At 41.6% G+C, this 12,538-nt stretch overlaps 12 pseudogenes; all 12 read left to right on the top strand.

Annotated features, from left to right (window-relative positions):
* Nucleotides 1–805: 805 nt before the first annotated feature.
* Nucleotides 806–924, top strand: LOC137117236 (5S ribosomal RNA; annotated as a pseudogene).
* Nucleotides 925–1,780: 856 nt separating this feature from the next.
* On the top strand, nt 1,781–1,899 carry LOC137117384 (5S ribosomal RNA; annotated as a pseudogene).
* An 867-nt stretch (nt 1,900–2,766) lies between these two features.
* LOC137117158 (5S ribosomal RNA) lies at nt 2,767–2,885 on the top strand (annotated as a pseudogene).
* An 857-nt stretch (nt 2,886–3,742) lies between these two features.
* LOC137117383 (5S ribosomal RNA) lies at nt 3,743–3,861 on the top strand (annotated as a pseudogene).
* An 867-nt stretch (nt 3,862–4,728) lies between these two features.
* On the top strand, nt 4,729–4,847 carry LOC137117157 (5S ribosomal RNA; annotated as a pseudogene).
* An 867-nt stretch (nt 4,848–5,714) lies between these two features.
* LOC137117156 (5S ribosomal RNA) lies at nt 5,715–5,833 on the top strand (annotated as a pseudogene).
* Nucleotides 5,834–6,690: 857 nt separating this feature from the next.
* Nucleotides 6,691–6,809, top strand: LOC137117235 (5S ribosomal RNA; annotated as a pseudogene).
* An 856-nt stretch (nt 6,810–7,665) lies between these two features.
* On the top strand, nt 7,666–7,784 carry LOC137117382 (5S ribosomal RNA; annotated as a pseudogene).
* Nucleotides 7,785–8,651: 867 nt separating this feature from the next.
* Nucleotides 8,652–8,770, top strand: LOC137117155 (5S ribosomal RNA; annotated as a pseudogene).
* Nucleotides 8,771–9,637: 867 nt separating this feature from the next.
* On the top strand, nt 9,638–9,756 carry LOC137117154 (5S ribosomal RNA; annotated as a pseudogene).
* An 867-nt stretch (nt 9,757–10,623) lies between these two features.
* Nucleotides 10,624–10,742, top strand: LOC137117324 (5S ribosomal RNA; annotated as a pseudogene).
* An 857-nt stretch (nt 10,743–11,599) lies between these two features.
* LOC137117228 (5S ribosomal RNA) lies at nt 11,600–11,718 on the top strand (annotated as a pseudogene).
* Nucleotides 11,719–12,538: the final 820 nt, after the last annotated feature.

Raw genomic sequence — 12,538 nt, 5'->3', positions numbered from 1 at the left:
ATAGAAATTGTTCTATATTTTCATCAAATTTTGTTCTCTCATTGCTGTTTTGCTACTTTATTGGTTTGTCAACCATCGTGCTTCATTACTAGTAGACCATGTTACGGTCCTGGCCATATGTGTTGTTTTTATTTTGTTGTTCTTATAGGTGCCCTGCCTGATTGGCCGGATTTGGGGGAAGTACAGGAAGCTGATTGGTCCATCCTACACTTCCTGGAGTTTTAAAAGTACGGTTCCCAACAGCTAGCGAGGCTCTTTCTGGCAGCAGCACCTGTTTGCTGTTCTTGCTTTCCAAACCTTATTTAGCATTTTTGAATTGTTAGGTTTTGTGCCGTGGTTTTGTTTATAAATTGTATATTTTGTAAATAGTATTAAATCTGTAGGGGTGGACTGCCATTTTCTTTTGATTGTTTTCACATTAGGGAGTTAGGGTTAGCGACTGTCTTTTGGTTTGTTTATTTCTATCAGGCTAGCTAGCACTTTCTGTGGGAAATGGCTTATTTTGTTTATTATGTTGGCCTTGGTTCGCCCTGAGTTGTAGTGTCATGTTTTGTTTGACACTTTCTTTCGTTTAAAATAAATATCATTCTGTTGGAACATCTCGATCCTGGATTTTGGTTTGGGGATCGGAGAGGGAACATGCTAATTTATCTTTGTATGTTGCACCCTGACCCCCTAGACAGGGGCGTAACAGACCAGTACAGTTATAGTACTTTGTACTTTGCCACATTTATCTTCTTCTTAGCAAGTGTCATGCATTCTGCTTCTCCAGCGTTTTTAAGAGCTGTTGATGATGTCAAATGCAGCTTACGGCCACACCCCTCTCTAAGCGCCCGATCTCGTCCGATCTCGGCAGCCAAATAGAGCCGGGCCTGGTTAGTACTTGGTAGGAAGACCGCCTGGGAATACCAGGTGCTGTAAGCTTTTTTGCTTGGGTTTACGGGCAGCACAAGCTGGTGTTACTGCCTATTTATTCATAGAAATTGTTCTATATTTTCATCAAATTTTGTTCTTTCATTGCTGTTTTGCTACTTTATTGGTTTGCCAACCATCGTGCCTAATTACTAGTAGACCATGTTACGGTCCTGGCCATATGTGTTGTTTTTTTTTCTTGTTCTTATAGGTGCCCTGCCTGATTGGCCGGATTGGGGGGCAGTACAGGAAGCTGATTGGTCCATCCTACACTTCCTGGAGTTTTAAAAGTACGGTTCCCAACAGCTAGCGAGGCTCTTTCTGGCATCAGCACCTGTTTGCTGTTCTTGGTTTCCAAACCTTATTTAGCATTTTTGAATTGTTAGGTTTTGTGCCGTGGTTTTGTTTATAAATTGTATATTTTGTAAATAGTATTAAATCTGTAGGGGTGAACTGCCATTTTCTTTGGACTGTTTTCACATTAGGGAGTTAGGGTTAGCGACTGTCTTTTGGTTTGTTTATTTCTATCAGGCTAGCTAGCACTTTCTGTGGGAAATGGCTTATTTTGTTTATTATGTTGGCCTTGGTTCGCCCTGAGTTGTAGTGTCATGTTTTGTTTGACACTTTCTTTCGTTTAAAATAAATATCATTCTGTTGGAACATCTCGATCCTGGATTTTGGTTTGGGGATCGGAGAGGGAACATGCTAATTTATCTTTGTATGTTGCACCCTGACCCCCTAGACAGGGGCGTAACAGACCAGTACAGTTATAGTACTTTGTACTTTGCCACATTTATGTTCTTCTTAGCAAGTGTCATGCATTCTGCTTCTCCAGCGTTTTTAAGAGCTGTTGATGATGTCAAATGCAGCTTACGGCCACACCGCTCTCTAAGCGCCCGATCTCGTCCGATCTCGGCAGCCAAATAGGGCCGGGCCTTGTTAGTACTTGGTAGGAAGACCGCCTGGGAATACCAGGTGCTGTAAGCTTTTTTGCTTGGGTTTACGGGCAGCACAAGCTGGTGTTACTGCCTATTTATTCATAGAAATTGTTCTATATTTTCATCAAATTTTGTTCTCTCATTGCTGTTTTGTTACTTTATTGGTTTGTCAACCATCGTGCTTCATTACTAGTAGACCATGTTACGGTCCTGGCCATATGTGTTGTTTTTATTTTGTTGTTCTTATAGGTGCCCTGCCTGATTGGCCGGATTTGGGGGAAGTACAGGAAGCTGATTGGTCCATCCTACACTTGCTGGAGTTTTAAAAGTACGGTTCCCAACAGCTAGCGAGGCTCTTTCTGGCATCAGCACCTGTTTGCTGTTCTTGGTTTCCAAACCTTATTTAGCATTTTTGAATTGTTAGGTTTTGTGCCGTGGTTTTGTTTATAAATTGTGTATTTTGTAAATAGTATTAAATCTGTAGGGGTGGACTGCCATTTTCTTTTGATTGTTTTCTCTTGTTTTCACATTAGGGAGTTAGGGTTAGCGACTGTCTTTTGGTTTGTTTATTTCTATCAGGCTAGCTAGCACTTTCTGTGGGAAATGGCTTATTTTGTTTATTATGTTGGCCTTGGTTCGCCCTGAGTTGTAGTGTCATGTTTTGTTTGACACTTTCTTTCGTTTAAAATAAATATCATTCTGTTGGAACATCTCGACCCTGGATTTTGGTTTGGGGATCGGAGAGGGAACATGCTAATTTATCTTTGTATGTTGCACCCTGACCCCCTAGACAGGGGCGTAACAGACCAGTACAGTTATAGTACTTTGTACTTTGCCACATTTATCTTCTTCTTAGCAAGTGTCATGCATTCTGCTTCTCTAGCGTTTTTAAGAGCTGTTGATGATGTCAAATGCAGCTTACGGCCACACCGCTCTCTAAGCGCCCGATCTCGTCCGATCTCGGCAGCCAAATAGAGCCGGGCCTGGTTAGTACTTGGTAGGAAGACCGCCTGGGAATACCAGGTGCTGTAAGCTTTTTTGCTTGGGTTTACGGGCAGCACAAGCTGGTGTTACTGCCTATTTATTCATAGAAATTGTTCTATATTTTCATCAAATTTTGTTCTCTCATTGCTGTTTTGCTACTTTATTGGTTTGTCAACCATCGTGCTTCATTACTAGTAGACCATGTTACGGTCCTGGCCATATGTGTTGTTTTTATTTTGTTGTTCTTATAGGTGCCCTGCCTGATTGGCCGGATTTGGGGGAAGTACAGGAAGCTGATTGGTCCATCCTACACTTCCTGGAGTTTTAAAAGTACGGTTCCCAACAGCTAGCGAGGCTCTTTCTGGCAGCAGCACCTGTTTGCTGTTCTTGCTTTCCAAACCTTATTTAGCATTTTTGAATTGTTAGGTTTTGTGCCGTGGTTTTGTTTATAAATTGTATATTTTGTAAATAGTATTAAATCTGTAGGGGTGGACTGCCATTTTCTTTTGATTGTTTTCACATTAGGGAGTTAGGGTTAGCGACTGTCTTTTGGTTTGTTTATTTCTATCAGGCTAGCTAGCACTTTCTGTGGGAAATGGCTTATTTTGTTTATTATGTTGGCCTTGGTTCGCCCTGAGTTGTAGTGTCATGTTTTGTTTGACACTTTCTTTCGTTTAAAATAAATATCATTCTGTTGGAACATCTCGATCCTGGATTTTGGTTTGGGGATCGGAGAGGGAACATGCTAATTTATCTTTGTATGTTGCACCCTGACCCCCTAGACAGGGGCGTAACAGACCAGTACAGTTATAGTACTTTGTACTTTGCCACATTTATCTTCTTCTTAGCAAGTGTCATGCATTCTGCTTCTCCAGCGTTTTTAAGAGCTGTTGATGATGTCAAATGCAGCTTACGGCCACACCGCTCTCTAAGCGCCCGATCTCGTCCGATCTCGGCAGCCAAATAGGGCCGGGCCTTGTTAGTACTTGGTAGGAAGACCGCCTGGGAATACCAGGTGCTGTAAGCTTTTTTGCTTGGGTTTACGGGCAGCACAAGCTGGTGTTACTGCCTATTTATTCATAGAAATTGTTCTATATTTTCATCAAATTTTGTTCTCTCATTGCTGTTTTGTTACTTTATTGGTTTGTCAACCATCGTGCTTCATTACTAGTAGACCATGTTACGGTCCTGGCCATATGTGTTGTTTTTATTTTGTTGTTCTTATAGGTGCCCTGCCTGATTGGCCGGATTTGGGGGAAGTACAGGAAGCTGATTGGTCCATCCTACACTTGCTGGAGTTTTAAAAGTACGGTTCCCAACAGCTAGCGAGGCTCTTTCTGGCATCAGCACCTGTTTGCTGTTCTTGGTTTCCAAACCTTATTTAGCATTTTTGAATTGTTAGGTTTTGTGCCGTGGTTTTGTTTATAAATTGTGTATTTTGTAAATAGTATTAAATCTGTAGGGGTGGACTGCCATTTTCTTTTGATTGTTTTCTCTTGTTTTCACATTAGGGAGTTAGGGTTAGCGACTGTCTTTTGGTTTGTTTATTTCTATCAGGCTAGCTAGCACTTTCTGTGGGAAATGGCTTATTTTGTTTATTATGTTGGCCTTGGTTCGCCCTGAGTTGTAGTGTCATGTTTTGTTTGACACTTTCTTTCGTTTAAAATAAATATCATTCTGTTGGAACATCTCGACCCTGGATTTTGGTTTGGGGATCGGAGAGGGAACATGCTAATTTATCTTTGTATGTTGCACCCTGACCCCCTAGACAGGGGCGTAACAGACCAGTACAGTTATAGTACTTTGTACTTTGCCACATTTATCTTCTTCTTAGCAAGTGTCATGCATTCTGCTTCTCTAGCGTTTTTAAGAGCTGTTGATGATGTCAAATGCAGCTTACGGCCACACCGCTCTCTAAGCGCCCGATCTCGTCCGATCTCGGCAGCCAAATAGAGCCGGGCCTGGTTAGTACTTGGTAGGAAGACCGCCTGGGAATACCAGGTGCTGTAAGCTTTTTTGCTTGGGTTTACGGGCAGCACAAGCTGGTGTTACTGCCTATTTATTCATAGAAATTGTTCTATATTTTCATCAAATTTTGTTCTCTCATTGCTGTTTTGCTACTTTATTGGTTTGTCAACCATCGTGCTTCATTACTAGTAGACCATGTTACGGTCCTGGCCATATGTGTTGTTTTTATTTTGTTGTTCTTATAGGTGCCCTGCCTGATTGGCCGGATTTGGGGGAAGTACAGGAAGCTGATTGGTCCATCCTACACTTGCTGGAGTTTTAAAAGTACGGTTCCCAACAGCTAGCGAGGCTCTTTCTGGCAGCAGCACCTGTTTGCTGTTCTTGCTTTCCAAACCTTATTTAGCATTTTTGAATTGTTAGGTTTTGTGCCGTGGTTTTGTTTATAAATTGTATATTTTGTAAATAGTATTAAATCTGTAGGGGTGGACTGCCATTTTCTTTTGATTGTTTTCTCTTGTTTTCACATTAGGGAGTTAGGGTCAGCGACTGTCTTTTGGTTTGTTTATTTCTATCAGGCTAGCTAGCACTTTCTGTGGGAAATGGCTTATTTTGTTTATTATGTTGGCCTTGGTTCGCCCTGAGTTGTAGTGTCATGTTTTGTTTGACACTTTCTTTCGTTTAAAATAAATATCATTCTGTTGGAACATCTCGACCCTGGATTTTGGTTTGGGGATCGGAGAGGGAACATGCTAATTTATCTTTGTATGTTGCACCCTGACCCCCTAGACAGGGGCGTAACAGACCATTACAGTTATAGTACTTTGTACTTTGCCACATTTATCTTCTTCTTAGCAAGTGTCATGCATTCTGCTTCTCTAGCGTTTTTAAGAGCTGTTGATGATGTCAAATGCAGCTTACGGCCACACCGCTCTCTAAGCGCCCGATCTCGTCCGATCTCGGCAGCCAAATAGAGCCGGGCCTGGTTAGTACTTGGTAGGAAGACCGCCTGGGAATACCAGGTGCTGTAAGCTTTTTTGCTTGGGTTTACGGGCAGCACAAGCTGGTGTTACTGCCTATTTATTCATAGAAATTGTTCTATATTTTCATCAAATTTTGTTCTCTCATTGCTGTTTTGCTACTTTATTGGTTTGTCAACCATCGTGCTTCATTACTAGTAGACCATGTTACGGTCCTGGCCATATGTGTTGTTTTTATTTTGTTGTTCTTATAGGTGCCCTGCCTGATTGGCCGGATTTGGGGGAAGTACAGGAAGCTGATTGGTCCATCCTACACTTCCTGGAGTTTTAAAAGTACGGTTCCCAACAGCTAGCGAGGCTCTTTCTGGCAGCAGCACCTGTTTGCTGTTCTTGCTTTCCAAACCTTATTTAGCATTTTTGAATTGTTAGGTTTTGTGCCGTGGTTTTGTTTATAAATTGTATATTTTGTAAATAGTATTAAATCTGTAGGGGTGGACTGCCATTTTCTTTTGATTGTTTTCACATTAGGGAGTTAGGGTTAGCGACTGTCTTTTGGTTTGTTTATTTCTATCAGGCTAGCTAGCACTTTCTGTGGGAAATGGCTTATTTTGTTTATTATGTTGGCCTTGGTTCGCCCTGAGTTGTAGTGTCATGTTTTGTTTGACACTTTCTTTCGTTTAAAATAAATATCATTCTGTTGGAACATCTCGATCCTGGATTTTGGTTTGGGGATCGGAGAGGGAACATGCTAATTTATCTTTGTATGTTGCACCCTGACCCCCTAGACAGGGGCGTAACAGACCAGTACAGTTATAGTACTTTGTACTTTGCCACATTTATCTTCTTCTTAGCAAGTGTCATGCATTCTGCTTCTCCAGCGTTTTTAAGAGCTGTTGATGATGTCAAATGCAGCTTACGGCCACACCCCTCTCTAAGCGCCCGATCTCGTCCGATCTCGGCAGCCAAATAGAGCCGGGCCTGGTTAGTACTTGGTAGGAAGACCGCCTGGGAATACCAGGTGCTGTAAGCTTTTTTGCTTGGGTTTACGGGCAGCACAAGCTGGTGTTACTGCCTATTTATTCATAGAAATTGTTCTATATTTTCATCAAATTTTGTTCTTTCATTGCTGTTTTGCTACTTTATTGGTTTGCCAACCATCGTGCCTAATTACTAGTAGACCATGTTACGGTCCTGGCCATATGTGTTGTTTTTTTTTCTTGTTCTTATAGGTGCCCTGCCTGATTGGCCGGATTGGGGGGCAGTACAGGAAGCTGATTGGTCCATCCTACACTTCCTGGAGTTTTAAAAGTACGGTTCCCAACAGCTAGCGAGGCTCTTTCTGGCATCAGCACCTGTTTGCTGTTCTTGGTTTCCAAACCTTATTTAGCATTTTTGAATTGTTAGGTTTTGTGCCGTGGTTTTGTTTATAAATTGTATATTTTGTAAATAGTATTAAATCTGTAGGGGTGAACTGCCATTTTCTTTGGACTGTTTTCACATTAGGGAGTTAGGGTTAGCGACTGTCTTTTGGTTTGTTTATTTCTATCAGGCTAGCTAGCACTTTCTGTGGGAAATGGATTATTTTGTTTATTATGTTGGCCTTGGTTCGCCCTGAGTTGTAGTGTCATGTTTTGTTTGACACTTTCTTTCGTTTAAAATAAATATCATTCTGTTGGAACATCTCGATCCTGGATTTTGGTTTGGGGATCGGAGAGGGAACATGCTAATTTATCTTTGTATGTTGCACCCTGACCCCCTAGACAGGGGCGTAACAGACCAGTACAGTTATAGTACTTTGTACTTTGCCACATTTATGTTCTTCTTAGCAAGTGTCATGCATTCTGCTTCTCCAGCGTTTTTAAGAGCTGTTGATGATGTCAAATGCAGCTTACGGCCACACCGCTCTCTAAGCGCCCGATCTCGTCCGATCTCGGCAGCCAAATAGGGCCGGGCCTTGTTAGTACTTGGTAGGAAGACCGCCTGGGAATACCAGGTGCTGTAAGCTTTTTTGCTTGGGTTTACGGGCAGCACAAGCTGGTGTTACTGCCTATTTATTCATAGAAATTGTTCTATATTTTCATCAAATTTTGTTCTCTCATTGCTGTTTTGTTACTTTATTGGTTTGTCAACCATCGTGCTTCATTACTAGTAGACCATGTTACGGTCCTGGCCATATGTGTTGTTTTTATTTTGTTGTTCTTATAGGTGCCCTGCCTGATTGGCCGGATTTGGGGGAAGTACAGGAAGCTGATTGGTCCATCCTACACTTGCTGGAGTTTTAAAAGTACGGTTCCCAACAGCTAGCGAGGCTCTTTCTGGCATCAGCACCTGTTTGCTGTTCTTGGTTTCCAAACCTTATTTAGCATTTTTGAATTGTTAGGTTTTGTGCCGTGGTTTTGTTTATAAATTGTGTATTTTGTAAATAGTATTAAATCTGTAGGGGTGGACTGCCATTTTCTTTTGATTGTTTTCTCTTGTTTTCACATTAGGGAGTTAGGGTTAGCGACTGTCTTTTGGTTTGTTTATTTCTATCAGGCTAGCTAGCACTTTCTGTGGGAAATGGCTTATTTTGTTTATTATGTTGGCCTTGGTTCGCCCTGAGTTGTAGTGTCATGTTTTGTTTGACACTTTCTTTCGTTTAAAATAAATATCATTCTGTTGGAACATCTCGACCCTGGATTTTGGTTTGGGGATCGGAGAGGGAACATGCTAATTTATCTTTGTATGTTGCACCCTGACCCCCTAGACAGGGGCGTAACAGACCAGTACAGTTATAGTACTTTGTACTTTGCCACATTTATCTTCTTCTTAGCAAGTGTCATGCATTCTGCTTCTCTAGCGTTTTTAAGAGCTGTTGATGATGTCAAATGCAGCTTACGGCCACACCGCTCTCTAAGCGCCCGATCTCGTCCGATCTCGGCAGCCAAATAGAGCCGGGCCTGGTTAGTACTTGGTAGGAAGACCGCCTGGGAATACCAGGTGCTGTAAGCTTTTTTGCTTGGGTTTACGGGCAGCACAAGCTGGTGTTACTGCCTATTTATTCATAGAAATTGTTCTATATTTTCATCAAATTTTGTTCTCTCATTGCTGTTTTGCTACTTTATTGGTTTGTCAACCATCGTGCTTCATTACTAGTAGACCATGTTACGGTCCTGGCCATATGTGTTGTTTTTATTTTGTTGTTCTTATAGGTGCCCTGCCTGATTGGCCGGATTTGGGGGAAGTACAGGAAGCTGATTGGTCCATCCTACACTTCCTGGAGTTTTAAAAGTACGGTTCCCAACAGCTAGCGAGGCTCTTTCTGGCAGCAGCACCTGTTTGCTGTTCTTGCTTTCCAAACCTTATTTAGCATTTTTGAATTGTTAGGTTTTGTGCCGTGGTTTTGTTTATAAATTGTATATTTTGTAAATAGTATTAAATCTGTAGGGGTGGACTGCCATTTTCTTTTGATTGTTTTCTCTTGTTTTCACATTAGGGAGTTAGGGTCAGCGACTGTCTTTTGGTTTGTTTATTTCTATCAGGCTAGCTAGCACTTTCTGTGGGAAATGGCTTATTTTGTTTATTATGTTGGCCTTGGTTCGCCCTGAGTTGTAGTGTCATGTTTTGTTTGACACTTTCTTTCGTTTAAAATAAATATCATTCTGTTGGAACATCTCGATCCTGGATTTTGGTTTGGGGATCGGAGAGGGAACATGCTAATTTGTCTTTGTATGTTGCACCCTGACCCCCTAGACAGGGGCGTAACAGACCAGTACAGTTATAGTACTTTGTACTTTGCCACATTTATCTTCTTCTTAGCAAGTGTCATGCATTCTGCTTCTCTAGCGTTTTTAAGAGCTGTTGATGATGTCAAATGCAGCTTACGGCCACACCGCTCTCTAAGCGCCCGATCTCGTCCGATCTCGGCAGCCAAATAGAGCCGGGCCTGGTTAGTACTTGGTAGGAAGACCGCCTGGGAATACCAGGTGCTGTAAGCTTTTTTGCTTGGGTTTACGGGCAGCACAAGCTGGTGTTACTGCCTATTTATTCATAGAAATTGTTCTATATTTTCATCAAATTTTGTTCTCTCATTGCTGTTTTGCTACTTTATTGGTTTGTCAACCATCGTGCTTCATTACTAGTAGACCATGTTACGGTCCTGGCCATATGTGTTGTTTTTATTTTGTTGTTCTTATAGGTGCCCTGCCTGATTGGCCGGATTTGGGGGAAGTACAGGAAGCTGATTGGTCCATCCTACACTTCCTGGAGTTTTAAAAGTACGGTTCCCAACAGCTAGCGAGGCTCTTTCTGGCAGCAGCACCTGTTTGCTGTTCTTGCTTTCCAAACCTTATTTAGCATTTTTGAATTGTTAGGTTTTGTGCCGTGGTTTTGTTTATAAATTGTATATTTTGTAAATAGTATTAAATCTGTAGGGGTGGACTGCCATTTTCTTTTGATTGTTTTCTCTTGTTTTCACATTAGGGAGTTAGGGTCAGCGACTGTCTTTTGGTTTGTTTATTTCTATCAGGCTAGCTAGCACTTTCTGTGGGAAATGGCTTATTTTGTTTATTATGTTGGCCTTGGTTCGCCCTGAGTTGTAGTGTCATGTTTTGTTTGACACTTTCTTTCGTTTAAAATAAATATCATTCTGTTGGAACATCTCGATCCTGGATTTTGGTTTGGGGATCGGAGAGGGAACATGCTAATTTGTCTTTGTATGTTGCACCCTGACCCCCTAGACAGGGGCGTAACAGACCAGTACAGTTATAGTACTTTGTACTTTGCCACATTTATCTTCTTCTTAGCAAGTGTCATGCATTCTGCTTCTCCAGCGTTTTTAAGAGCTGTTGATGATGTCAAATGCAGCTTACGGCCACACTGCTCTCTAAGCGCCCGATCTCGTCCGATCTCGGCAGCCAAATGGAGCCGGGCCTGGTTAGTACTTGGTAGGAAGACCGCCTGGGAATACCAGGTGCTGTAAGCTTTTTTGCTTGGGTTTACGGGCAGCACAAGCTGGTGTTACTGCCTATTTATTCATAGAAATTGTTCTATATTTTCATCAAATTTTGTTCTTTCATTGCTGTTTTGCTACTTTATTGGTTTGTCAACCATCGTGCTTCATTACTAGTAGACCATGTTACGGTCCTGGCCATATGTGTTGTTTTTATTTTGTTGTTCTTATAGGTGCCCTGCCTGATTGGCCGGATTTGGGGGAAGTACAGGAAGCTGATTGGTCCATCCTACACTTCCTGGAGTTTTAAAAGTACGGTTCCCAACAGCTAGCGAGGCTCTTTCTGGCATCAGCACCTGTTTGCTGTTCTAGGTTTCCAAACCTTATTTAGCATTTTTGAATTGTTAGGTTTTGTGCCGTGGTTTTGTTTATAAATTGTATATTTTGTAAATAGTATTAAATCTGTAGGGGTGAACTGCAATTTTCTTTGGACTGTTTTCACATTAGGGAGTTAGGGTTAGCGACTGTCTTTTGGTTTGTTTATTTCTATCAGGCTAGCTAGCACTTTCTGTGGGAAATGGCTTATTTTGTTTATTATGATGGCCTTGGTTCGCCCTGAGTTGTAGTGTCATGTTTTGTTTGACACTTTCTTTCGTTTAAAATAAATATCATTCTGTTGGAATATATCGATCCTGGATTTTGGTTTGGGGATCGGAGAGGGAACATGCTAATTTATCTTTGTATGTTGCACCCTGACCCCCTAGACAAGGGCGTAACAGACCAGTACAGTTATAGTACTTTGTACTTTGCCACATTTATCTTCTTCTTAGCAAGTGTCATGCATTCTGCTACTCCAGCGTTTTTAAGAGCTGTTGATGATGTCAAATGCAGCTTACGGCCACACCGCTCTCTAAGCGCCCGATCTCGTCCGATCTCGGCAGCCAAATGGAGCCGGGCCTGGTTAGTACTTGGTAGGAAGACCGCCTGGGAATACCAGGTGCTGTAAGCTTTTTTGCTTGGGTTTACGGGCAGCACAAGCTGGTGTTACTGCCTATTTATTCATAGAAATTGTTCTATATTTTCATCAAATTTTGTTCTTTCATTGCTGTTTTGCTACTTTATTGGTTTGTCAACCATCGTGCTTCATTACTAGTAGACCATGTTACGGTCCTGGCCATATGTGTTGTTTTTATTTTGTTGTTCTTATAGGTGCCCTGCCTGATTGGCCGGATTTGGGGGAAGTACAGGAAGCTGATTGGTCCATCCTACACTTCCTGGAGTTTTAAAAGTACGGTTCCCAACAGCTAGCGAGGCTCTTTCTGGCAGCAGCACCTGTTTGCTGTTCTTGGTTTCCAAACTTTATTTAGCATTTTTGAATTGTTAGGTTTTGTGCCGTGGTTTTGTTTATAAATTGTATATTTTGTAAATAGTATTAAATCTGTAGGGGTGGACTGCCATTTTCTTTTGATTTTTTTTCTCTTGTTTTCACATTAGTGAGTTAGGGTTAGCGACTGTCTTTTGGTTTGTTTATTTCTATCAGGCTAGCTAGCACTTTCTGTGGGAAATGGCTTATTTTGTTTATTATGATGGCCTTGGTTCGCCCTGAGTTGTAGTGTCATGTTTTGTTTGACACTTTCTTTCGTTTAAAATAAATATCATTCTGTTGGAATATATCGATCCTGGATTTTGGTTTGGGGATCGGAGAGGGAACATGCTAATTTATCTTTGTATGTTGCACCCTGACCCCCTAGACAAGGGCGTAACAGACCAGTACAGTTATAGTACTTTGTACTTTGCCACATTTATCTTCTTCTTAGCAAGTGTCATGC

This window comes from Channa argus, unplaced genomic scaffold (assembly GCF_033026475.1).
Source record: "Channa argus isolate prfri unplaced genomic scaffold, Channa argus male v1.0 Contig034, whole genome shotgun sequence".
NCBI lineage: Eukaryota > Metazoa > Chordata > Actinopteri > Anabantiformes > Channidae > Channa > Channa argus.
Note: the sequence above shows the minus strand (reverse complement) of the source record. Positions and strands in the feature narration are given on the sequence as shown.